The sequence below is a fragment of the Pristiophorus japonicus genome, chromosome 2 (genome assembly GCF_044704955.1).
Source record: "Pristiophorus japonicus isolate sPriJap1 chromosome 2, sPriJap1.hap1, whole genome shotgun sequence".
Taxonomy (NCBI): Eukaryota; Metazoa; Chordata; class Chondrichthyes; family Pristiophoridae; genus Pristiophorus; species Pristiophorus japonicus.
In genome coordinates, this window is record NC_091978.1 from 183,394,034 (window position 1) to 183,417,718 (window position 23,685).

Genomic DNA, 23,685 nt, shown 5'->3' on the forward strand with positions numbered 1-23,685 from the left:
TCCCGCTGTACTGCAGTGCTTTGCAATTATTCTCCATTTAAATAATAACTTGCTCTTTGAATTTTTTTCTGCCAAAGTGCATGATCTCACACTTTCTAACATTAAACTCCATCTGCCAAATTTTTCCCACTCATTTAGCCTGTCTCTGTCCTTTTGCAGATTTTTTGTGTCCTCGTCACACATTGCTTTTCCTCCCATCTTTGTATCATCAGCAAACTTGGCTATGTTACACTCTGTCCTTTCTTCCAAGTCGTTAATATAGATTGTAAATAGTTGGGGTCCCAGCATTGATCCCTGCAGCACCCCACTAGTTACTGATTGCCAACCCGAGAATGAAGCATTTATCCCTGTTACTCTCTGTTTTCTGTTATTTAGCCAATCTTTTATCCATGCTAATATATTACCCCAAACCCGGTGAACTTTTATCTTGTGCAGTAACCTTTTATGTGGCACCTTGTCAAATGCTTTCTGGAAGTCCAAGTACATCACATCCACTGGTTCCCCTTTATCCACCCTGTTCATTACATACTGAAAGAATTCCAGAAAATTTGTCAACATGACTTCCCCTTCATAAATCCATGCTGACTCTGCCTGACTGAATTATGCTTTTCCAAATGTCCTTCTACTGCTTCTTTAATAATGAACTCCAACATTTTCCCAGCCACAGATGTTCGGCTAACTGGTCTATAATTTCCTGCTCTTTGTCTGCCTCCTTTTTATTAAATAGGAGCATTACATTTGTAGTTTTTCAATCTGCTGGGACCTCCCCAGAATCCAGGGAATTTTGGTAAATTACAACCAATGCATCCACAATCCCTGCCGTTACTTTTCTTAAGACCCGAGGATACAAGCCATCAGGTCCGCCTTTAGTCCCATTATCTTACTGAGTACCACATCCTTACTGATTGTGATTGTTTTAAGTTCCCACCCCGCTATTGCCCCTTGACTATCCACTGTTGGGATATTGTTAGTGGCCTCGACCGTAAAGACTGATACAAAATATTTGCTAAGAGTTTCTGCCATTTCCATGTTCCCCATTACTAATTCCCCGGTCTCGTCCTCAAAGGGATCGACATTTACTTTAGCCACTCTTTCCCTTTTTATATACCTATAGAAACTCTTGCTATCTGTTTTTATATTTCGTGCTAGTTTACTTTCATAGTCTATCTTCCCTTTCTTCATCATTTTTTAGTCATTCTTTGCTGGTTTTTAAAAGCTTCCCAATCTTCTGTCCTCCCACTAGTTTTGGCCACTTTGTGTGCTCTTGTTTTAATTTGTATACCGTCCGTTATTTCTTTAGTTAGCCACAGGTGGTTATCTTTTCTTTTAAACCCTTTCCTCCTCACAGGAGTCCCTACTTATTGGAGTAAATTGTCAACTTCATTAATACAAAAGCAAAATACTGTGGATGCTGGAATCGGAAAGAAAAACAGATGCTGGAAATCTCAGCGGCTCCGGCAGTATCTGTGGAGAGAAAAACAAAGTTACTGTTTCGGGTCGACGACCCTTCGTCAGAACTGCGAAATGTTCGCAAAGAGCACATTCTTAAGCACTGAAAGGGGGAGGGGAAGAAATAACAAAAGGGAAGGTCTGTGATCGGGTGGAAGGCAGGAGAGATTAGAGACAAAAGGGATGATGGGTCGAATTGAAGTGTAATGGCAGGAGTTACACAAAGGTTAATCCAAATAGGGTGTGAATGGCGGAGTAATAACCAGCTGTCATTAGACAAATAGAAAAAAAAGCATGGGATTGAGGGTGGGGGGGACAGCGGGAGCGAGGGTAGTAGCCAAAGTTTACCAGGGGCTATGCTCTGAAATTGTTGAACTCTATTTTGAATCCAGAAGCTGTAAAGTGAAAGTTGAGGTGCTGTTCCTCGAGTTTGCGTTGAGCTTCATTGGAACAGTGCAGGAGTCCGAGGATGGAGTGATCAGAGTGGGAGTGCAGTGGAGTGAAGAAATAAAGTGATAGGCGACCAGAAGCTCAGGATCACACTTACGGACTGAATGGAGATGTTCAGCAAAGCGGTCCCCCAATGTAAAGGAGACCACGTCGTGAGCAGCGAATACTGTATATTACATTTAAAGAAGTACAAGTAAATCATTGTTTGGAGTCCTGGATAGTGGGAAGGGAGGAGTTAAAAGCGCAGGTGTTGCATCTCCTGTGTTTGCACAGAAAGGTGCTGTGGGAAGGGGAGGGGCTGCTGGGGTGACTGTGGAATGGACCAGGGTGTCACGGAATGATCGGTCCCTTCGGAATGCTGCGAGGGGAGGAGAGGGGAAGATGTGATTATTGGTGGGATCACGCTGGAGGTAGGGGAAATGGCGGAGGATGATCCATTGAACGTGGAGGCTGGTGGGGTGAAAGGTGAGGACAAGGGGAACCCTGTCATGGTTCTGAGAGGGAGGGGAAGGGGTGAGAGCAGAGGTACGTGAAATAGAACGGACACTGTCGAGGACCATGTTAACCATGGCGGAGTTGAATCATCAATTGAAGAAAAAATGTCAGAGGCACTAGAGTGAAAGGTGGCGTCGTCGGAGCAGATTTATATGTTTTTTTTTCTCTTTGTCTCTAATGGGAGCTCGTCATTACTCTGCCATTCACACCCTATCCAGATTAACTTTGTTCTAACTTCTGTCGTTAACATTTCAATTCAGCCCATCATCCCTTTTGTCTCTCTAATCTCTCCTGCCTTCCACCTTTCATAAGACCTTCCCTTTTGTTCTTTCTTCTCCTCCCCTTTTCAGTGGTTAAGAATGTGCTCTTTTCAAACATTCAGCAGTTTTGACGAAGGGTCGTCGACTCGAAACGTTAACTTTGTTTTCCACGTCACAGTTGCTGCCTGACTCGCCTGGCAAAGCATTTATTTTTTACAAGATGTGATATGATAGACAGAAAAAGCAGTTGGAGGCTTGGGGTGAGAGAGGGAACACTAATCAGGTGGCAAAACTTTTCTTGTATTCTGTCCAGAAGTGTGTGAGAAATGGTAAAACAGCCTCCCGAGATATGGAGACAGTATTAGTGTCTTGGACATGAGCTTTATAGAGAGTTCAGAACTGTGGATGGGAAAATGAATGTTTGGCATGAGAGAAGCAATTGAGCATTTTAGGGTAGCTTTCGCAATGGAGGAGATGTGAATTTTATTTACGGTCAAATAAAATGATGATACCAGGAATGTTGACAGATAAAGAAAGACTAAAGGTGGAACCAGTAGAGGTGACAGGTCGTAGCTGTTGATTAGAAACATGGACTGTAATTTTTAGAAGAACCAATCAAAATAGCAGATAGGATAGAATGAAGAGATATAGCCAAATCTGAGGTATGAAACTTTGATGCAATTATAGTAATTGTCACATATAGATGGGTCAAATTAATGAATGTAGCAGTTGGGCCAAGGCAAAATAAAAAAAATTCCCAGTCGATGTTATATTTTTATGATCATCGCTGTTGACTGCTTTGAACTCACATTCTCTGGATTATTAAACCAGGCCTTGGGATTACTAGCCCAGTAACATAATTACTATGCTGCAAATGTATATTCAGTAGAATACTGCTTGGTATGAAAAAATATAAAGACTGAGAAAGACTCAAAAAATCACTTTGTTTTGACACTTCAACAGTACATGATTAACTGAGTGCTAAACAAATAAAAGTTATTCAAAGGTAGTAATCTCAGGATTGCGACCAGTGCCACATGCTAGTTAGAGTAGGAATTGCAGCATAGCTAAGATGAATACGTGGCTTGAGGAGTGGTGCAAGAGGGAGGGATTCAAATTCCTTGGACATTGGAACCGGTTCTGGGGGAGGTGGAACCAGTACAAGCCGGACGGTCTTGACCTGGGCAGGACCGAACCAATGTCCTAAGGGGAGTGTTTACGAGAGCTGTTTGGGAGGGGTAAAACTAATATGGCAAGGGATGGGAACCTATGCAGGGAGACAGGGGGAAATAAAATGGGGGCAGAAGCAAAGGATAGAAAGGAGAATAGTAAAAGTGGAGGGCAGAGAAACCCAAGACAAAATTCAAAAATTCTAAAGGGATAAAGAGTGTTAAAAAGACAAGCCTGAAGGCTCCATGCCTCAATGCGATGAGTATTTGTAATAAGGTGGATGAATTAACTGCGCAGGCAGCTATTAACGATTATGATATAATTGGGATTACTGAGACATGGCTCCAGGGTGACCAAGGCTGGAACTCAATATCCAGGAGTATTCAACATTCAGGAAGGATAAACAGAAAGGAAAAGGAGGTGGGGTAGCGTTGCTGGTTAAAGAGGAGCTTAATGCAACAATAATGAAGGGCATTAGCTTGGATGAGGTGGAATCTATATGGGTAGAGCTGCGGAATACCAAAGGGCAGAAAACGCTAGTGGGAGTTGTGTACAGACCACCAAACAGTAGTAATAAGGTTAGGGATGGCATCAAACAGGAAATTAGGGATGCGTGCAATAAAGGTACAGCAGTTATCATGAGAGACTTTAATCTAAATATAGATTGGGCTAACCAAACTGGTAGCAATACGGTGGAGGAGGATTTCCTGGAGTGTATTAGGGATTGCTTTCTAGACCAATATGTCGAGGAACCAACTAGAGAGCTGGCCATCCTAGACAGTGTGTTGTGTAATGAGAGAGACCTAATTAGCAATCTTGTTGTGCGAGGCCCCCTGGGGAAGAGTGACCATAATATGGTAGAATTCTTTATTAAGATGGAGAGTGACAGTGTTAATTCAGAGATTAGAGTCCTGAAATTAAGGAAAGGAACTTCGATGGTATGAGACGTGAATTGGCAAGGATAGACTGGCAAATGATACTTAAAGGGTTGACAGTGGATAGGTAATGACAGACATTTATAGTTTACATGGATGAACTTCAACAATTGTACATCCCTGTCTGGAGTAAAAATAAAACACGGAATGTAGCACAACAGCTAACATGAGAAATTTAGAATTCAGCAGAGGAGGACAAAGGGTTTAATTAGGAGGGGGAAAATAGAGTATGAGAGGCAGCTTGCAGGGAACATAAAAACTGACTGCAAAAGCTTGTATAGATATGTGAAGAGAAAAAGATTAGTGAAGACCAATGTAGGTCCTTTGCAGTCAGAATCAGGAGAATTTATAATGGGGAACAAAAAAATGGCAGACCAATTGAACAAATACTTTGGATCTGTCTTCAGTAAGGAAGAAACAAATAACCTTCCGGAACTACTAGGGGTTCAAGGGTCTAGCGAAAAGGAGGAACTAAAGGAAAACCTTATTAGTCAGGAAATTGTGTTAGGGAAATTGATAGGACTGAAGACCAATCAATCCCCATGGCCTTATAGGCTGCATCCCAGAGTTCTTCAGGAAGTGGCCCTAGAAATAGTGGATGCATTGGTGATCATTTTCCAAAATTCTATTGACTCTGGATCAGTTCCTATCGACTGGAGGGTAGCTAATGTAACACCACTTTTTTAAAAAGTAGAGAGAGAAAAAACAGGGAATTATAGACTGGTTAGCCTGACATCGGTGGTGAGGAAAATGTTGGAATCAATTATTAAAGATGAAATAGCAGCACATTTGGAAAGCATGACAGGATCGGTCCTAGTGAGCATGGATTTATGAAAGGGAAATCATACTTGACAAATCTCCTAGAATTTTTTGAGGATGTAACTAGTAGAGTGGACAAGGGAGAATCAGTGGATGTGATGTATTTGGACTTTCAAAGGCTTTTGACAAGATCCCACACAAGAGATTAGTGTGCAAAATTAAAGCACATGGTATTAGGGGTAATGCACTGACTTGGATAGAGAACTGGTGGGCAGACAAGAAGCAGAGAGTCGGAATAAACAGGTCCTTTTCAGAATGGCAGGCAGTGACCAGTGGGGTGCCACAGGGTTCCGTGCTGGGACCCCAGCTATTTACAATATACGTCAATGATTTAGATGAAGGAATTGAGTGTAATATCTCCAAGTTTGCAGATGACAGTAAGCTGGGTGGTGGTGTGAGCTGTGAGGAGGATGCTAAGAGGCTGCAGGGTGACTTGGACAGGTTAGGTGAGTGGCAAAAACAGGAAGACACAATATTATCTGAATGGTGACAGATTAGGAAAAGGGGAGGTGCAACGAGACCTGGGTGTCATGATACATCAGTCATTGAAGTTTGGCATGCAGGTACAGCAGGCGGTGAAGAAGGCAAATGGCATTTGGCCTTCATAGCTAGAGGATTTGAGTATAGAAGAAGGGCGGTCTTACTGCAGTTGTACAGAGCCTTGGTGAGGCCACACCTCAAATATTGTGTTCAGTTTTGGTCTCCTAATCTGAGGAAGGACGTTCTTGCTATTGAGGGAGTACAGCAAAGGTTCACCTGATTGATCCCAGGATGGCAGGACTGACATATAAGGAGAGACTGAATCAACTGGGCTTGTATCCACTGGAGTTTATTAGAATGAGAGAGGATCTCAAAGAAACATATAAAATTCTGATGGGATTGGACAGGTTAGAGGCAGGAAGAATGTTCCCATTGCTGGGGAGTTCCAGAACTGGGGGGGACAGTCTAAGAATAAGGCATAAGCCATTTAGGACCGAGATGAGGAGAAACTTCTTCATTCAGAGAGTCGTTAACCTGTGGAATGCTCTACCGCAGAAAGTTGTTGAGGTCAGTTCGTGAGATATGTTCAAAAGAGCATTAGATATGGCCGTTATAGCCAAAGGGATCAAGGGGTATGGAGAGAAAGCAGGAAAGGGGTACTGAGGTTGAATGGTCAGCCATGATATTATTGAATGGCGATTCAGGCTCGAAGGGCCGAATGGCCTGCTCCTGCGCCTAATTTCTATGTTTCTATAGTTCTATTTCTTTCTTTAGAGCTGCTGAACTCGTTCAGGAAATTTGTTTTCTTGCACGAAGATATAAAATGCCATCATGATTTCATTAGAATAACCAAGTTTAAAGGGCAACGTGATAGGAGTTGTTAAAAGTATGGAAGAATGGTGCAGGTTGAATAGTAGCATACTGCTTCTAGTTGTTGAAGGGTCTAGACTGATGGGCCATAGATACAAGATTATGGGGTGAAATTGCATTTGGGGGCAGTAACATCCGGGAAGCGGCACATCTGCGCCAGGCATGGAAGACCCGCCCCACTTGACTGCCCTGAAAGGAAGTGGAGTGCAAAATAACGCACTCCACTTCCTTTCTGGGGCAGTCATGGGACGGACGGGTTGGGAACTGGGCGAAGTGCTGCCGCGTGGAAGGGGATCATCCCTTCATTAAAGGGAAGGGCCCAAGCTTCAAACACTGCAGGTAAGAAATGGGTCTCCATGTATCACTGGGGAGTGGGGGTGCCAAGCCAACAGCCCAGCACTCAAGCAGAGCGCTAGGTTGAACTATCGCGGTATGGATCCCGTGATCATGGTGCCAACGGGGTGCCAAAGAAAAATTGCACATTTTTTTTAACATGTCCATCACCTCCCATTTAAATAACGCCCTGCGATTGGCCTGTAGCCCAGTTCACGTCCCTGAGGCTGTGGCTGGCTTCGCCCACCGCAGCTTCAGGGGGCGCTGCTTAATTTTTGTTCTGGGATGAAAACGGGGCACTGTGCATGGTGATTACGATGCCATCGCTGGCGCAGTGAAGTGAAGCATTACGGGTTACCGCCGCCACTAAACTCCCACGGAATTTAGCCGGAGTCGTTAGCACTACCACACACAGGTGAAAAGTCATTTGCATCCCGTTAACTTCCCTCGCCGGGGGGGGCGGGGGGGGTGGCTAACTGAGGCGCAAATGACCCAAATTTCTAGGCCTATATGTAAGTGACTCAGAACAGAGGAAAAGAGAAACTTTTTCACAGAGTTGAGAGCCTGTGCAATTCAGCTCCAGAGTTAATAGTTGCGACAGAAACTATGAGGCGGATTTTAGTGGAGCAGGTGGGGGAGCTGATAGCATTTGGGAAATTTGTGATGTATCTCTGTCAGTGTTTTTTAATGCAGCCACTTCATTAATATCTAATTTCTTGATTTACTGTCTGTCATATATGTGGACTTGTATTTACTCTGTACAGCCACCAGAGGGCTCATCTCCTGGAGTCCCAAGGGACTGCATAATCCCTTGGGAGCACAGCTATTTAAGGAGGCTTCACAGGTTGGAGAGGCACTCTGGAGACCTCACTTTACTTTGAGCTCACAGTATTCAGTCTGACTCTTTCTCCATACACAACAACGGGCGACGAGATACAGATAGCAAACCCCAAAGATGCAGAGAACAGTGGGCATCCTGAAGAAATTTTTGGAGGGAGATGATTGGGAAACTTTTTGGGAACGACTCGACCAATGCTTCGTGGCCAACGAGCTAGATGTGGAAGAGAGCACTGCCAAACGAAGGGCGATCCTCCTCACCGTCTGTGGGGTACTTACGTATGGCTCATGAAGAATCTGCTCACTCCAGCGAAACCCACAGAGAAATCGTATGACGATTTGTGCACACTGGTCTGAGAGCATTTGAACCCGAAGGAAAGCTTTCTGATGACGAGGCACTGGTTCTATACCTACAAAAGGTCTGAAGGCCAGAAAGTGGCGAGTTATGTCACCAAGCTAGGGCACCTTGCAGGACATTGCGAATTTGAAGGACATTTGGAGCACATGCTCAGTGACTTTTTCGTACTTGGCATTGGCCATGAAACCATACTTCGCAAACTTTTGACTGTGGAGACCCCAACCTTGAGTAAGGCCATAGCAATAGTGGGTTAATGGGTGGGTGTTAGGGTTGCAAACTCTAGTTTGACATATTTCTGAAGATTTAATCATAGGACATTGGAGCATATGGCATTTGATCATGTGACACCATTCATGTGATGTTTAATCTTGACATTTAATCATTTTACATTTGCCCACTGTTTAAAGTATTATTGCGTTTATCTCAGTTAAGTGTCTCATTATCACCAAGCCCGAATAAAACATTTGAGTTTTTGATTTATAGTGAGATTAATAACATAATTTTTAAATCAAAGAAAGAACCCCCAAAAATAGAAGGATTTAAAGATAAGTGATGTTTAAATAAAAACTACTTGTGTAATGTTTCTACAGTATCAACTGCAATGAGTAAATACAATTGGTTCAACAAAAACATCATTGATATAAGTAACATAACTAAAGTTTTCATACAACTTTATGACATTTTACAATATACAGCAAATTATCAAAACAATAAATAATACCAAAACCAACCCAAATTCAAATCATTGGCTGGAATTTGCGATGGGTAATGATAGTGAACTGTTAGCATTTGCCATCATTACCCCTCTGAAACTGGCTGTAACTTCAGGATGTAGTGCATGCACAACTAAACACAGAAATCTTGAAGTTACGGTCAACCATTCACTGACCAGGCACTGGCTGCGCTGTGGAGTCCCTATTGCCATAATTCAGTGTAATCAATGAAACTGATGAAAACTTGGGCTTTTCCACGGTAATATCGTTGTTAAATACCCCATTAAATGTTAAGACTTGTTGGGGTTTTAACAGCACATTGACTGCTAATCAACATTGTGGCCCTGAAAAACTATTTTTATATTTGTAGAGTGTCAAATTTCTCCATTATGATTTCTCCATGATAATTTTATTTTAAAGCTGGTCATGATATTTCAGCTTCTACCTTATTCCCAGGTGAAAGTCCCTTTATTTCGCTATCTGTAACATTTATTAAAAGTCCGGATAAAAGCAACTCATCATTTCCTGTTTTGTTGTCTGTGAGAATTCTTCAATGTGATTTGCTGTTGAGACAGCTTGTTGACATCACAGCAGCTCTTCACTGGGAATCCCATGACAGAGCGCTGCAATCAACTGAACATTGAAAAAGGCAAACTCCTTGCCACAGAGATCTGCGGCCAGCTTTTTTCGGGGCCAGCGACGAGTGCCTTTGCTTCATCGCTAACCGCAAATTACGGACCAATGGAGCGGATTTTCAGCTTTCAGGGGTTTTCGGCGAAAACAGTAGCGATACGTGAAACTTACCGTTTTCACTGCGCTACCATTTTCAACCAGAACTTTTGGCCTTTACGTCGGTAAGGGAGGCGTTGCACATTCATTTGCAGCGCAAAACCAGGAGTTTTCTTAACTTTAGTCCGGGGCCGGGAGCGGTGCGAGAGAGGCCTTGGGAGGGGGAAAAAAAATTCAAAAAAAATTCCAAAAACATTTAGTGGACCCTTATCTATCGAATCATTGCAAAAAAATAAAAAAATTCAAACTTTAACTTACCTTTTTTGCAGGTTTTCATACTTACTGCTGCTGGCAGGGCTGCTCCGACAGGGTTGACCTGTCGCTATTCTGGGCATGGCGTATGGGTCGGGAGAGTGCTGAAAGCCCGAAGCAAATGCAATCCGCGTTGTTGTACATCAGCGCATCTCTCCCTGGTGGTACTTGAAAGCGGCTTTGCAACTGGGTTTTCGCCGCGGAGGGTCATATCGCGGCGAAAACGTGGTCGCAAACCTGCCGAAAGTCCGGCCCAATGACTTCCACACCCCACAACAGAAATACAACTTCAGGGAGGCAAGCCTCAGTCCTCAGGGAGTAGCACCAAAGCTGCCTAACTCCCTGAAAAAACACATTATACAATAGCACATCACAGGCCGACAGGAGCTCTCCCTCTCTCCCCAGTTTCTGTCCCTCTCTCTCCCTCCTTCAGTTACTCTCTCAGGACTTGGAGTCCAGATGAGTTTCATTGCTCCTGATGCCGTCATTCTCACCTCTGAATAGTGAGGTGATCAGCGGGGCCTAGACAACGTGGTTTAGTTGCAGGCCATGACTGCCAGGGTGCTGCACAGGCGCAAACCGTGCAATGTAGGACTGTTTCTTCTGAGCCGTCAGCAGCAGCACCAATCTCCCATTCTGGTCGACTCCCACCCAAAGTGGGAGGATTGCAAACACTAGTAGGTGGCCCTGTTATACTACTATGAGCACAGGCACTTGTCCCAAATATTTAATTGATCCTGTCCCCAGGATTTGGGGATGGAGTCAGCAGCAGAGCAGAACAGTAGACAAAAGTTCCACTCCCTCAGACTTCCAACCCCCTCAAAAGGGTCCACCTGATTTCAAGCCATTTTTCTCTCTGCTTCTTGGTTAGTTATGGCTTCACTGATCAGAAAAGATAAATGATCATTTTAGGTTAACAAAATATCTACTTCCAAATGTAAGCAGTTTTCTTTCAATTATGTATTTACCTGATTCACAAAGCTAAATTAACCTATACTGACAATACATTAACTTACACATTTACTCAACTGGGCATTGTCAGGCTCCAGCGCCTCTGATGAGTATAGTTGATGTCAAGTCTCTTTCACACCTTGATCCACAAAACTCAGGGCTCAATTTTCCCCGGTGATTTGTGCCGTTTTTTTGGAGCGGGCTGCTTTTTTTGACCGAAGTTAGGGATCCACAGTTTCCCCAATTAATTTGCGCCGGCGTAACTCAGTTGGTTACGATTTTTTTAGGTCAGATTTTTTTCAGCCAAAGGGGGCGTGGCCTGCCACCCGCGCCAGTTCTGGCCATTTGGGCAAGTTTGGCCAGCTGAGAGTTACTCCAGTTTTGCTTAGGCCAGCGCTTGTGGCCTCTGCAGAAAAACCTTCTGGAGAGTTAAAGAAATCAGCGCAAGTAAGGAAATCAGTGCAGGTAGGTGCAGCAGATGCCCGAACAGCAGCAGCAGGGAAGGTAAGAGACAGGTGGAGAGAGAGAGAGGTGGAGGGGTGGAAGGGGGTACATTGGAGCATAGGAAGTAGGAGCAGGTGAGGGCCATGCGGCACCTTGAGCCTGCTCCGCCATTCAATGGGAGCATGGCTGATCTGATCGTTGATTCGGCTCCACTTCCCCGCCTGGTTCCCATAACCCCTTATCCCCCTATCTTTTAAGAAACTGTCTATTTCTGTCTTAGGTGTATTTGGTGTGCCGGCTTCCACAGCTCTCTGGGGCAGCGAATTTATTCCCCCTCGTCTCTTTTAAATGGGCGACCCCTTATGCTAAAGTCATGTCCTCTAGTTCTAGTCTCCCCCCATCAATGGAGACGTCCTCTCTGTATCCACCTTGTCAAGCCCCCTCATAATCATATATATTTCGATAAAATCACCTCTCGTTCTTCTGAGTTCCAATGAGTGGAGGCTACTCATTCGACTCAACCTATCCTCATGGGTCAACCCCTCATCCCCGGAGTCAACCTAGTGAACCTTCTCTGAACTGCCTCCAAATCAAGTATATCCTTTTGTAAATATGGAACCCAAAACTACACACAGTATTCCGGGTGTGGCCTCACCACTACCTTGTACAGCTGTCGCAAGACTTACCTGCTTTTATACTCCATCCCCTTTGCAATAAAGGCCAAGATACCATTGGCTTTTCTGGTCACTTGCTGTACCTGCATACTGTCCTTTTGTGTTTCATGCACAAGTAAGTTCAGGTCGCGCTGTGCCGCGGCACTTTGCAATCTTTCTCCATTTAAATAATAACTTGCTATTTGATTTTTTCTGCCAAGGTGCATGACCTCACATTTTCCAACATTATACTGCTTTGGGTACTGTTGAGGGGGATGACTCATCAGGGGAGGGCAGCAGCAGCCAAGTTCATGGCACCGTGGCTGGCTCTGCTGCACAGGAGGGCAGGAAAAAGAGTGGGAGAGCTATAGTGATAGGGGATTCGATTGTAAGGGGAATAGATAGGCGTTTCTGCTGCCACAACCAAGACTCTACCACAGAAAGTTGTTGAGGCCAATTCACTAAATATATTCAAAAAGGAGTTATATGTAGTCCTTACTACTAGGGGGATCAAGGGGTATGGCGAGAAAGCAGGAATGGGGTACTGAAGTTGCATGTTCAGCCATGAACTCATTGAATGGCGATGTAGGCTCAATGGGCCGAATGGCCTACTCCTGCACCTATTTTCTATGTTTCTATGATAGCCCAGGCGTTCATTGCCACCAGTGACAATACAAAGCAAATCTCACAGCACACAGTGCTGCTACAAATACTGTGAACAAAGTGATGTTGTTTTCGAATCGTAATGTACAGGGCAGGTCACACATACGTGTAGCTGCAAGTCCGCAGATGTCGTAGAGTCCAGCATCAAGGGTGATGAATGCAAGGCCATTAACATCTTGTTGGCGCTGTGGGGGTGATCATCATTTCCATTCATGACGATTCAAAAAGTATGTTTGCAAGGGCTGTGGAACAATGAGACACCGCCAACTAGTGTGCAGGCGAGCTGCTAATCCTGTTAAGCCTGCAAACCACCATGTTGCAGAGGAGGACAGATCCATGAAGGATCACGAAAACCAGAGCCTCAGATAGAGGAGGCAGAGGTACATCGGGTGCACACATTCACCACGAATTGTCCTTCGATAATGCTGAATGTTGAACTAAATGGACTCCCGGTGTCAATGGAGCTGGACATGGGCGCGAGCCAGTCCTTCGAAAGGTTATGGTGCAACAAGGCCTCAAGGCCAGTCTTAACTCCAGTTTGCACGAAACTAAGAACTTACACAAAATAACTGATTCCTGTAATCGGCAGTGCGACTGTAAAGGTCTCTTACGATGGAGCGGTGCACAAGCTACCACTCTGGGTGGTACAGGGCGATGGTCCCACTCTGCTCGGCAGGAACTGGCTGGAAAAGAAACGCTGGAACTGGGACGACGTCCGAGCGCTATCGCCCGCTGACGCCACTTCGTGTACCCAGGTCTTAAACAAATTTCCTTCGCTGTTCGAACCAGGCATCGGGAAATTCCAACGAGCAAAAGTGCAGATCCACCTAATTCTGGGGGCACGACCTATCCATCACAAGGCTAGAGCAGTACCGTACATGATGAGAGAACAGGTAGGGATCGAGCTAGACTGGCTGCAAAGAGAGGGCATCATTTCATCGATCGAGTTCAGCGAGTGGGCCAGTCCTATTGTCCCAGTCTTCAAGGGAGACGGCACCATCAGAATCTGTGCCGATTATAAAATAACTATCAATCGTTTCTCCCTGCAGGACCAATACCCACTACCAAAGGCCGGCGACCTCTTGCAACACTGGAGTGAGGAAAGACGTTCAAGAAGTTGGATCTGACTTCAGCCTACATGACACAGGAACTGGAGGAATCATCGAAGGCCCTCAACTGCATCAACACGCACAATGGTCTTTTTGTTTATAACAGATGCCCGATTGGAATCCGATCAGTGGTGGCGATATTCCAGAGAAACATGGAAAGTTTACTGAAGTCGGTCCCGCACATCGTGGTCTTCCAGGACGACATCTTGGTCACAGGTCGGAACACAGTCGAGCATCTGCAGAACCTGGAGGAGGTTCTTAGTTGACTCAACCGCGTGGGGCTCAGGTTAAAATGCTCAAAGTACATTTTCCTAGTGCTTGAAGTGGAGTTCTTGGGAAGGAGGATTGCGGCGGACGGCATCAGGCCCACCAACGCGAAGACAGAGGCAATCGAGAATGCACCGAGGCCACAGAACGTGACGGAGCTGCGGTCATTTATGGGACTCTTGAACTACTTTGGTAACTTCTTACCAGGTCTCAGCACAGTGCTTGAACCACTACATGTCTGACTACGAAAAGGGGGCGAATGGTTTGGGGCTAAAGCCAAGAAAATGCCTTTATAAAAGCGAGAAAATTGTTATGCTCAAACAAATTGCTTGTGTTGTATGATCCATGTCAGCGTGTGGCACTAGCATGTGATGCGTCGTCGTATGGCATCGGGTGTGTATTGCAACAAGCTAATGATTTTGGGAAACTGCAACTGGCTGCTTATGCATCCAGGAGTCTGTCTAAGGCTGAAAGAGCCTACAGCATGATTGAAAAAGAAGCATTAGCGTGTGTCTATGGCGTAAAGAAAATGCATCAATATCTGTTTGGGATAAAATTCGAATTGGAAACTGACCATAAGCCACTTATATCCCTGTTTTCCGAGAGTAATGGGTTAAATACTAACGCATCGGCCCACATCCAGAGATGGGCGCTCACGTTGTCTGCATACAACTATGCCATCCGCCAGAGGACAGGCACAGAAAACTGCGCAAATGCTCTCAGTAGGCTGCCATTGCCCACCACGGGAGTGGAAATCGTGCAGCCCGCAGATCTAGCCATGGTTATGGAAGCATTTGAGAGTGAGCAATCACCTGTCACTGCCCGGCAGATCAAAACCTGGACAAGCCAGAACCACTTATTATCTCTAGTCAAAAGCTGTGTGCTTCATGGGAGCTGATCCAGTGTCCCAGTGGAAATGCAGGAGAGATAAAGCCATTCCAGTGGCGCAAAGATGAAATGTCGATACAGGCAGTCTGCCTTCTGTGGGGCAAATGTGTAGTAGTTCCCAAGAAGGGCAGAGACACTTACATCAATGACCCCCACATTACTCACCCAGTCATCGTAATGATGAAAGCAATAGCCAGATCCCACGTGTGGTGACCCGGTATCGATGCGGACTTAGAGTCCTGCGTTCACAAATGTAATACATGCTCACAGTTAAGCAATGTACCCAGGGAGGCGCCGCTGAGTTTATGGTCTTGGCTCTCCAATTCATGGTCTAGGGTACACGTCAACTATGCAGGACCGTTCTTGGGTGAAATGTTCCTTGTGGTTGTAGACGCGTATTCCAAGTGGATGGAATGTGAGATAATGCTGGCTAGCACGTCCGCTGCCATTACTGAAAGCCTGTGGGCCATGTTTGCCACACACGGCTTACCCGACGTCCTTGTGAGCGACAACGGGCCATGTTTTACCAGTGCTGAGTTCGAAGAATGCATGACCCGTAACGGGATCAAACATGTCACATCTGCCCGTTCAAACCAGCGTCCAATGGTCAGGCAGAGAGAGCAGTGCAAACCATCAAGCAAGGCTTGAAGAGGGTAACTGAAAGCTCACTGCAGACTCGCCTATCCCGAGTCCTGCTTAGCGACCGCACGAGACCCCACTCACTCATAAGGATCCCACCTGCTGAACTGCTCATGAAAAGAGCACTTAAGACAAGGCTCTCGTTAGTTCAACCTGATCTACATGAACAGGTAGAGACCAGGCGGCTTCAACAAAGTGCATACCATCATAGCGCAAATGTGTCATGCGAGATTGAAATCAATAATCCTGTATTTGTATTAAATTATGAACAGGGTCCCAAGTGGCTTCCCGGCACTGTCGGGGCAAAAGAGGGAAGCAGAGTGTTTCGGGTCAAACTGTCAAATGGACTCATTCACCGGAAACACTTGGACCAAATCAAACTCAGATTCACGGACCATCCTGAGCAACCCACCTTGGACCCTACCTTTTTTGATCCTCCAAAATACACACCAGTGGCAACCGGCACCACGGTTGACCACGAAGCAGAACCCATCATTCACAGCAACCCTGCAGGGCCCAACACACCAGGTAGCCCAGCAGCACAGCGAGGGCCCAACAAATGATTCAACAACACCAACTTTCACACCGAGATGATCAACCAGGGCAAGAAGGGACCCGCATCGACTCACATTGTAAATAGTTACACTATTGACTTTGGCGGGGAGTGTTGTTATATATGTGGACTTGTATTTACTCTATACAACCACTGGAGGGCTCATCTCCTGGAGTCCCAAGGGATCCCATAATCCTTTGGGAGCACAGGTATTTAAGGAAGCGTTACAGGTTGGAGAGGCACTCTGGAGACCTGCAATAAAAGGCTAAGGTCACACTTTACTTTGAGCTCACAGTATTCAGTCTGACTCTTTCTCCATACACAACACTGTCCAATTAGCATCAGTGGACATAATAGCGAAATGCGTGACGCAATCTGAACTCCGGTATTTAAAGGGACACTCCAAATATGCAATTTGAAGCAGTTAGAGTTAGGAAGGAGAGAGAAAGTATTCTTGCCATCTAAGGTAAACAGTCAAAGTCTGTTCCCCTTTTCACTGATGCCTCCCTGGATGTGCTGCTGGAGGCTGTGAGGATGTGGAGAGAGATCCTGTTCCCTAGCAATGGGAGGAAGAAGCTGGCTGTATAAACCAAGAATGTGTGGTTGGAGGTGGCACAATAGGTCAGCAGCAGAAACATAAAGCCACACTACTGGATCCAATGTAGGAAGCGTTTCAATGACCAAAGTAGGGAAGGAAAGATGAGAACAATGGAACATTGGCCTCCACCCTGCTGTGCGTATCATCCCAATCTCATCAGTCTGCCAACTCAAGCCTACTCCAGAACATCACTCCTCACACCACCTTACCTTGCAGGTGCACTCATCCCTCTCTATCTATGCAATTCTTCACATTCCCATCTATCCAATCACCACTGATACTCACCCTCATCCTTATGCAATGTCATGCCATTCCCTCATATTCACCCTCAACAAATGCTTTCCATCCATCGGTTGAACATATGCCATTACTCTCAGTTATAGATCTCTTCTTTCCCTCCTTGCAGGATAAGAGAGCACATAAATATTATGGGGGCCGAATTTGGTGCAGGTTGCACCTGCAGCCGCCGAGGATCCGCTGGTAATGTATGTTTTTCAGCCGATTCCTCCAGAACCGCCCATCTGCTGTCCAGCTTCCGCCCGGCGCGTGATTGGTCGCGGACAGATCCGCCGGCGTGACGTCATGCCGCCCACCCATGCCGGATGCTGCAAATCAGCCATTTTGGTGAGGGATGCTGGTCTCAGATCGACCTGCCCCCCGCCAGAAGGACTGCTCGCAAAAAGGACGTCTGAGCTGGTGGTGAGTCAGGTGGAAGGGAGAAGGGCTCCGAGTGCTGCAGTGCTTTACATCATGGCTATGGTGCAGCTGTTGGACCATTATCAGTGGGACTCCTGGAAAACGGTTCGCTGGATGTTGCTTTACTTTATTGTTGATGGTCATGTTTAATTTGGATGTGATAAAAGCAACTGAAATGTGTCTAGGCTGATGGAAACTTTTTTCTTTGACCTTGCTGAGAGACCTTCATTGATAAGCCCAATGGCGAAGGCAAAATAATTATGAATAAGTGAAACATCACATTTTGTCCATCCAAGCTGATTAATTAATTCTGTGACACAATCCTTCAAGAAGTTCTCAGGGAATACTACATATCACATAAAGGGTGAGAGGGTTAGGGTTAGAATGTTCTATTGTAAGCCTGAGGCAGCTGCAGACTCTGACAACATTTGTATGGGAGGAAAAGGATATAAAGTTCTACTTTAGGGGCAGTGCAATTACAGGCCAAACTGAGGAAGGACTACGGTTAATAGAACACAGCGGTTACTTAGTGGACTACCATTGAGGTTTCAGCGACTAGACTGTCACTATCGCCTTGTTAATGTGTCTTTCTTTGTAATGCAAGGAAACTACTTCATAAAATCTGTTTCGATTCATCACAAAAGACCCGTACCCAGCGTGCCTTGTTGTGGTGATGGACATAAGTCTATTCTGAGAGATGTAATTAATCTGACACGTCGAATAACCCTCATAGCATATAAAGCGTGTTGTCATGGCCTGATGACCCTACCCATTATACAGTGCAATCATATGTGGATGGGACGATATTCCTGATAAAGCAGATGACCTGAGGGACAGATGTGTGTTTCTCACAAGGCACCACACATGACGTTAAAATCAAACACTCACCAAGAGAGAGTTAACAATGTGAATGTATTTACAAGTGCACAAGAGCAAAGGTTACATAACATTATTATATTTACAAACATTTACACCACCAATACCCATCCCTCTACCCGGCACCACCACCTCTCTTCCCCCACCTCCCCGCCTTGAAGCCATGCCTAAGCTCCTCTTCCTCGCTCTGCCTACACCACGGTGTCCTGCTCCCCTGCCCCTCACTGCCTCTAGTTGACGAGGATGTGCAGGAGGGCAGCAGGATGACTGCAGACATGTGTGTCTTGGTGAGAAGGCAGAGGGCGGGACCAAAGGCGCTGGGATCTCCTGCTCCTCCAGATCTGTCTGCCTTGAGGGTGTGGACTCAGGGGCTTGTGCTTCGCATCCAGAAGCCATCTCTTGCCTCATCGCCTCAATGTTCCCGGTTATGCACTCTCAATCAGTGATAAGCCGGTACATCTTGTCATCGTGCTGCTGGGTGAAGGTGGCCATGCTGCCAGCTATCCCAGTCATGGTCTGGAGCATATCACAACCTATCTGCATGCTTGTCCATGATAACTGGACCATCTCCAGAATTGCAGAGAGCCGTGGTGGATCCATGGTCGCTGCTGGTGGGTTCTGGCGCCTTACTTGCCTTCATGCTACGGCCTCTGCACTTAGTTGAGCTTGCCAGTGTGGAGTTCATTCCAAACCCAAGGAACTCGGATTTTATTCACGCTTGCTGCTGCCACCAAATCGTTCCAACATTTCTAACATTGGTCCCCATCCCGCTCAACATTGCCCATTGTGGACACGATCTCAGCGATCTCCCTCAAAATGCGTAGGTATTGGGGTGGTGGAGGCTTGTCAAGACCATCCCAGGTGAGGTTTTTGTACCTGCACTTCACCTTCGTTACTAGCTCCTCCAATTCCTCCTCATTAAACCATGGAGCTCTGGGCCTGGTTTTGCCAGTCTTCTTTGCTGGTTTCTGGCCAATCATTGTTAATGATGAAACGAATGGGTGCTCAATTGTTTGCGTGTCTCAATTTCTCCGACTGCCCCCTCTACAATCTCCAACTCTTTCCTCTCAAATGCCACCTCCAACTCTCTCCTCTCTAATCACCAACTCTCTCTCCTCTACAACCTCCAACTCTCTCCTCTCAAATGCCAACTCTCTCCTCTCCCCTCTCACATTCACAGGTGGAATAAAGTTGTGTGCCTTTATTGGCATGCGCAGTACAGCAATCAGGCTCATACGGCCCTGAAATGACAGCATGTCCGAAGAGAAAAACTACAAAAAAAAAACGTGAAGTCTCACGCATACGCATTGGAGGCCTTCCAAAGATCCCCGAGTGGAGAGGCCTCCAACTGCTACTCACTCGCGCTCACTCCCGCTCCTGCCCGCTTCTGCCCACCGACTGCCACTGACGCCCACACAACGGAGTCGAAAGTGGCTCCTGACAGGACCCGGCGGCAGCAGGTGGGTATCCCTTATCTTTGAGCAGCCAACCGGTAACTCTACTTCCAGGTGTGAAGACATCAGGGATGATGGACTGGTGTAGAACAAAAGCATCATGGCAGAATATTAAGCACACCTGCATAAAGATCTTTTTGTGGCTGCACACCAGCTACACATTGATGGAGTAGAAGTCCATGCGGTTGACAAACATTCCTGAGTGATCTGTAGGTGCCTTGATTGCAACATGTGTGCATTCGATGACGCCCTGCACCTGTGGGAAGCCAACCAGAGCCACAAATCAGAGCGCCCACTCATTCTGACCGGCATCATCGCAGGCACAGTTGACATAATTGGCAGCCCTGGCAAACAAGCCATCAGTCGGCTGCCTAATGCATCTGTGGGCCACCAGCTACAATATCTGGCAAATGTCTCCAGTAGAGCCCAAGAAGGATCCACAGGCAAAAAATGTTGAATGTTTGACAGCCACCGGTAAAATGTGGCCACCATGTCCAGTTGGTAGCTGGTCTTGTTTCAGCAGGCTGGATATGTCTGCCACCAACTGACATGATACCCTGAGCCTCTTGAGAAACTAGTGTTCAGACATGTCGAGGAAACGTATCCTCTGCCTGTATAGTCTTTGTGCTGAGTATGCCCTCCTGCGAGCTGCACCTCTCTGCTGCTCCCCTCTCTCCTGTGGAGCTACAGGTCTGTGACCAGGAGGTTGCTGCTGCCTCTGTTGCTTTTGCTAGTTCTGTTGCGAGTGTTGATGCTGGTGCTGTTGCTGGGGCTGTTTCTCATGCTGCTGCTGGTCCCCTTGGTCCTGATCTGAAATCCATTGTAAGGCAGCCTAGCAGCACCCATGCTGATCTGATAGAACATCGCTCCAAAGTGCAGATCAGACCTCCAAACCTCCAAAGTGTAGATGACACCTCCAAAGTGTTGAAGAAACCTCCAAAGTGTGAAGTAACCTCTCAGCACAAGTATTGTGAACAAACCATTTTGCACAAGCAGGTAAGAAAGCAGCTGTCGGTACTGAGTACTTATTGGCATATTTCTCTGACATGGCTTCAGCTCCCTCAATTGCCATTCTGTACTCACTTTGCTTTAGCTGGCGAGTTCCAGGAAGCCTGGGAAACACGTGGACCCAAATTTAAAGATAAAAACCCGTGTCAATATGGCTCTAATTGAGCGATTAACATATGTTGTGGCAAACCGCCTCCCCCAAGAGGTTGCTCACATACAGCCTAACACACTGGAGTGAAATCCAGAAGTGGACAGGTTGGAGCTGGCATCCTGACACATAGTCAAATTTGCTGGATTTACCCTCCCCTCCCACCTGCTCTCAAACTCACGCGCTCCTGCACATTAAAATCCACTCTAATATGTCTCTACTTATCTGTAGAATAACTCCACAAGGCCTAGTGCTGTGCTTGAACTGCTGTGACCTTAGCAGCTTTATTGTAAATGCAGAGTGCACTTACCGCATGGTGACCAGATCCTGCCTGGGCCTCCCACAGTTGCACCCTCTAGTGGTACCAGCATAGCATATACACAGAGTATACATATTTGACAACATTCCCCCCCAAAGTCTTTGATGCGAGTTAGTTACAGGTTGAGGCGATCTGCAACTCTGCACTCTCTGGTTGATCGTCTGAGTGTCACTTCTGGCATGGGTGAGTTGGTCGGGCCACTGCTGTCTTGCAGCACTGTTGGTCTGACTGGACTGTTGGAGATGGTGGGATCATCCTCGTGGTTGGCAGCTAGATCTGTTGCTGATTGGGTGTGTGTAGGTGGATCGCTGAAGGTAAGGTCCTCTCCCGGTAGTTCCTGGTAACCTGTAAATCGCAACTTGGTCTGGTCCAAATGCTTTCTGCACGTTTGTCCATTAAGCAGTTTCACAGCAAACACTCATTTCCTCTCCTTGGCTGAAACAGTGCCAGCGACCCATGTGGGGCCATGACCGTGATTCAGCACAAACACCGGGTCGTTTACAGTGATTCCGCATGATACAGCCGTGCGATCATAGTACTTGTTTTGCTGATAACACCAGGTTTCCACCTGATCGTTGAGGTCAGGGTGGACTAAGGAGAGCCTGGTTTTGAGTGCACGTTTCATTCGTAGCTCCGCAGGGGGGGACCCCGGTAAGCGAGTGGGGTCGTGTCCTGTAATTGATCAGCATCCGGGATAGGCGGGTTTGTAAGGAGCCTTCCATGACGCGTTTCAAGCTCTGTTTTATGGTTTGGATTGCCCGCTCTGCTTGGCTGTTGGATGCGGACTTGAATGGGGCAGACCTGATGTGCTTGATGCCATTGCAGATCATGAATTAATTGAATTCCGAGCTGCTGAAAGACGGACCATTGTCGCTGACCAGAATGTCGGGCAAGCCATGGGTGGTGAACATGGCCCTGAGGCTTTCAATGGTGGCGGTGGACGTGCTGGATGCCATTATTACACATTCGATCCATTAGAGTAGGCATCCACTACAACGAAGAACATTTTTTCGAGAAAGGAGTCTGCATAATCTACATGGATCCTGGACCATAGTTTCGAGGGCCAGGACCACAGACTAAGTCGAACCTCCCTGGGGGCATTGCTCAATTGTGAGCAAGTGTTACACTGGTGCACGCACGACTCCAAGTCCGAGTCAATGCTGGGCCACCAGACGTGGGACCTGCGATAGCCTTCATCATGACTATGACTGGGTGGGCACTCTGTAGGTTGCGTATGAAGATTGCCCTGCCCATAAGAGGCAATCCGATTGGATGGACATTTCGTCTTTGCAACGGTGAAACGGCTTTATCTCGTCTTGCATTTCCCTTGGGACCGCTGACCAGCCCCCATTGAGGACGCAACTTTTTACAAGTGATAGCACAGGGTCCTGGTTGGTCCAGGTCCTGATCCGGCGGGCCGTTATGGGTGATCCTTCACTTTCGAAGATGTCCATGATCAGGCACAGGTCTGCAGGCTGTGCCATTTCCACCCCGGTGGTGGGCAATGGTAGCCGGCTGAGGACACTGGCGCAGTTCTCAGTGCCTGGCCTGTGGCGGATCGTATAATCGTAGGCCGACAGTGTTAGTGCCCATCTTTGGATTCGCGACGAAGCATTGGTGTTTATGCCTCTGCTTTCCCAAAACAGTGAGATTAGGGGCTTGTGGTCAGTTTCTAACTCGAACCTGAGTCCGAACAAAAACTGGTGCTTTTTGTTACCCCATAGACACAGGCCAAAGCCTCCTTCTCGACCATACTGTAGGCTCTTTCGGCCTTGGATAGACTTCTAGATGCATATGCAACCGACTGGAGTTTGCCTGCTACAGTTGCTTGGTGTAAACACCCGGCACTGTACGACGACGCGTCACATGCTAAAACTAGACGTTTACTGGGTCATACAATAAAAGAAACCTGTTCGAACACAGCAAGTTTCTGGCCTTGTTGAAGGCGGCCTCTTGATTTTGACCCCAAACCCAGTCGTCTCCCTTGCGTAGCAACTTGTGCAACGGTTTGAGCAAGGTGCTCAACCCTGGAAGAAAGTTACCGAAATAGTGAGGAGTCCCAGGAACGAGCGCAGCTCCATTACATTTTGTGGTGTGGGTGCATTCTTTGATGGCCTCTGTCTTCGAGTCCGTGGGTCTGATGCCATCTGCCGCAATCTTCCTCCCCAGAAATTCTACCTCTAGCGCCAGGAAGACACACTTGGATCGT